The following is a 4,525-nucleotide window of genomic DNA, read 5'->3' on the forward strand; positions in this document are numbered from 1 at the left end:
CAGCGACTCAGTCTTTCTCATTGGATTATTTCTTCTTTTATTTAGAATAACAATAGAGACTTTGAAGCTGAAATCATCAACATTTCCTGGGGTTGTGATGCTGTCTGGAGGCACTGTTCTGTCTGTTTCTCTGTTATTCAAATTAGACTTTAATCTGAGCTTCATACCACTTTTCATTGAACGATGGTAGTCGATAAATCTGTCAGTTCTTTCAACCTAATAAATATGTTCCATTGTAACAGTTGGAGAAAATATGGATGCCACAGATATGGATCCATCCATTTTCTTCCACTTATGCGGGGCCAGGTCGCCCGGCATCAGTCTAAGCAGGGACTTCCAGACTTCCTTCACCCCAGACACGTCCTCCAGCTCCTCCGGGGACCCTGAGGCGTTCCTAGGCCAGCCGAAAGACATAGTCCCTTCAGTGTGTCCTGGGTCTTCCCCGGGGCCGCCTCCCGGTGGGACATGCCCAAACACCTCCCGAAGGGGACGCCCAGGAGGCATCCGGAACAGATGCCCAAGCCACCTCAACTGGCTCCTCTCGACGTGGAGGAGCAGCGGCTCTATTCCGAGCTCCTCCCGTGTGACTGAGCTCCTCACCCTATCTCTAAGGGAGCGCCCAGCCACCCTGCGGAGGAAACTCATTTCGAGCGCTTGTATCCGCGATCATGTCCTTTTGGTCACTACCCAGAGCTCATGACCATTTCAATCCAATTCACTTTATTTCTAGAGCACATTTCATAAACAAACAGTTTCCAAAGTGCTGCACAAATGCATCATAATAACACCAATAAAATTATAAAATGAATGCTTAGATGTAATCACGTCTCGTCTTATAACAATAAAACCAGTAAAATTTCAAATAAATAAAAGACACAGAGGAACTCACAACTCACACGGTGTTAAAACTCAGAGAATAAAAGAGGAGACATAAAACTCTCCAGTGTGGGGCTGTTGGGACGTGGGGGGGCAGAACGTTCCAGAGTTTGGGGCCGACCACAGAGAAGGTCCTGTCCTCCTGGTTTGACGTCTTAGGCACTCGAGCTGGAGCTGGACCTCGGACCTCAGAGTGCTCGGGGCTGTAAATTTGGATGAGGTCTGAGTCGTACTGTGGGGCAAGTCCATTCAAAGCTTTAAAAACAAACTATAAAATCTTAAAATCAATTCTAAAATGAACATGAAGCCAGTGCAACGACGCTAGAATTGGTGCTCTCTTCTTTTGATTCCTGTTTAAAGTCATGCCGCAGAGTTTTGGACTCACTGTAGTCAGTAAAGTGTGTTTTGTGAGATGCCAGAATAAAACGCATTCCAGTCATCCAGGCATGATGAAATAAAAGTGTGCACGACATGTTCAAAAAGTTTAAAAGATTAAAAAGTTTTGACTTTGGATAAAAGCCACAAATTATTTAAAAAAAAACACTTGATTTTAAAACACCAACTTAAAATCACTGTCTAAGGTGACGCGGAGGTTGGTGATTTAATTTTTGAGGGGTGCCACATCAGTGAGGATACTGCTGGATCCAAACAGTATCACCTTAGTCTTTGTTTCATTCAGTTTTTAAAAAGTTTTGAGAGTTTTGAGCTGTTTGACTTTTACATTTTCAAAAAAAAAACTTGTGTCTTCTGTCAAATGATGTGAAAGAAAGTCTAAATGTCACTACAAAGTTTTAAGAAGACACTTTCTCTACACAAACACAACTTCACACATCAAAATGACAAAAAGGCAATTCTCCCCGTTTACTGTGTTCGCCCACATTTACTCTGACATAAATCCGACTCGGCCTGCTTCGAACCAGCCCGAGTTTGTGTTTCGGAACCCCCCATTTGATTGGCCGTTCCATTGCACTTTCTTGTGGTGGAGGTCGGTTTTCTGTCCTGAGTCCTGAGCACAAGACAATGTGCCATTATTTTAACACAACCAGGAAGAACTGACTCAGACTAGAAGCTTTTAGTGTAAAATCAAACTCCTCAACAGGATCATGAACGCTCGCGCTGATCACAGACTCCTGAAAATGTGCTCTTTAAATCCATTTGGTGTTTTTTCCTTGACTTTTCAGATAATCTTTCAATATATCAGGCTGCTTTTGCGATGGTGGATATCAAACTTAAGAATCTAATTTAATGTAATGATGAAATAATTTAGACACAAAAATTTTATATGTAACAAATGATCAATATTGGCAAGTACAGCCAAAGTTTATGGTGTGTTAAATGGTTCCTGGTTCAACCCCGGCGTTTCTGTGTGAAGTTTGCACGTTCTCCCTGTGTCTGGGTGGGTTTCCTCCATCAACCCAAAACATGCACAACAGGTCAAATGCTCCAGCTACCGCAGTCCTGACCAAAACTGGAGATGGGTCCCACTACTAGAGACACTGCAGGATGGGTTGAATACTGGTTTAACCTACAGACACTGAAGAGTGGGTCAAATGGAGGTTTAACCCAAAGACACGGAAGGACGGGTCAAATGCAGGTTTAATCCAGAGACATTGAAGCATGGGTCGAAAACCAGTTTAACCCAAAGACACTGAAAGATGGGTTGAATACTGGTTTAACCTAGAGACACTGAAGGGTGGGTCCAATGCAGGTTTAACCTAGAGACACTAAAGGATGGGTCAAATGCAGGTTTAACCCAGAGAGACACAGAATGATGGGTCAAATGCAGGTTCAACACAGAAACACTGAAAGATGGGTCAAATGCAGGTTCAACACAGAGACATTGAAGGATGGGTCAAATGCAGGTTTAACCCAGAGAGACACAGAATGACGGATCAAATGCTGCTTTAATCCAGAATCACTGAAACATGGGTCGAAAACTAGTTTAACCCAAAGACACTGAAAGATGGGTTGAATACTGGTTTAACCTAGAGAGACTAAAGGATGGGTCAAATGCATTTTTAACTCAGAGACACTGAAGGATGAATCAAGTGCAGGTTTAACCCAGAGACACTGAAGGATGGGCTGAATACTGGTTTAACCTAGAGATACTGAAGGGTGGGTCAAATGCAGTAAACCTGCACCCAGAGAGACACAGAATGATGGGTCAAAAGCTGCTTTAATTCAGAGACACTGAAAGATAGGTCAAATGCAGGTTTAACCTAGAGAGACACAGCATGATGGGTCAAATGCAGGTTTAATCCAGAGACACTGAAGCATGGGTCGAAAACTAGTTTAACCCAGAGACACTGAAAGATGGGTCAAACGCAGGTTTAACCCAAATACACTGAAGGATGGGTCAAATGGAGGTTTAAGCCAGAGACACTAAAGGATGGGTCAAATGGAGGTTTAACCCAGAAAGACACAGAATGACGGGTCAAATGCTGCTTTAATCCAGAGACACTGAAGCCTGGGTTGAAAACTAGTTTAATCTAGAGACAATGAAGGATGGGTCAAATGTAGGTTTAACCTAAAGACACTGAAGCATGGGTTGAAAACTAGTTTAACCCAGAGACACTGAACGAGTGGTCAAATGCAAGTTTAACCCAGAGACACTGAAAGATGGGTTGAATACTAGTTTAACCTAGAGAGATTGAAGGTTGGGTCAAATGCTGCTTTAATCCAGAGACACTGAAGCATGGGTCAAAAACCAGTTTAATCCAAAGACACTGAAGGATGGGTCAATTGCAAGTTTAAGCCGGAGACACTGAAGGATGGGTTGAATACTGGTTTAACCTAGAGACACAGAAGGGTGGGTCAAATGCAGGTTTAACCTAGAGACACAAAATGATGGGTCAAATGCAGGTTTAACCCTGAGAGACAAAGAATGACGGGTCAAATGCTGCTTTAATCCAGAGACACTGAAGCATGGGTCGAAAACTAGTTTAATCCAAAGACTCTGAAGGATGGGTCAAATGCTGCTTTAACCCAGAGAGGCACAAAAGGATGGGTCAAATGCAGGTTTAACCCAGAGACACTAGGAAAACCAAACACAGACACAGGGAGAATGTGCAAACTCCTTTCCTTAAACCGGGAGTGTAACATGGCATCTGACGTAAAACTCTGTCAAAGCACGTGATCCAATCTGCCCTAAATGAAAACCTCAGCTGACAGTGTCTTATTTAATAAATGATGATGGTTCAATACTGCACACTACTGTTGTGTTCATGGGCAAGACACTTCATCCTAATAGTGAAGTTGAAAGCATTTGATCGTCTGGACAGTGCTGTGTGTAAATCCAGGTCATTATTGGAAACTGCCGTGGCACAGATGAGTTTCGGTGGCGTTCTCGTTCGTCCCTTCCTTGTTTCCTGAGGTCCTAAACATGTCTCCTGTCCTCGAGGAGCAAACGCAGATCTGAGCGCCACACGACCACTTCCTGTCCCGTTTGAACCCGCGGCTCACTTCCTGTCGGGCTTGAACTGAGACGGAGGCCTCAGAGGGACATAAAGATTCACGACAGAATATTAACCCAGAGCTCACCCACAGCTACAGGAATGTCAGAGGACCAAATGAGACTCTTACAGAGCTTAAGTTTGTCTATGTTAAAACTTGAAAACCAGGAGCATATATGTGGCAGAAGGGGGTCCCC

Source organism: Boleophthalmus pectinirostris, unplaced genomic scaffold (genome assembly GCF_026225935.1).
Source record: "Boleophthalmus pectinirostris isolate CB_2022bp ecotype Guang Dong unplaced genomic scaffold, ASM2622593v1 HiC_scaffold_6, whole genome shotgun sequence".
Taxonomy (NCBI): Eukaryota; Metazoa; Chordata; class Actinopteri; order Gobiiformes; family Gobiidae; genus Boleophthalmus; species Boleophthalmus pectinirostris.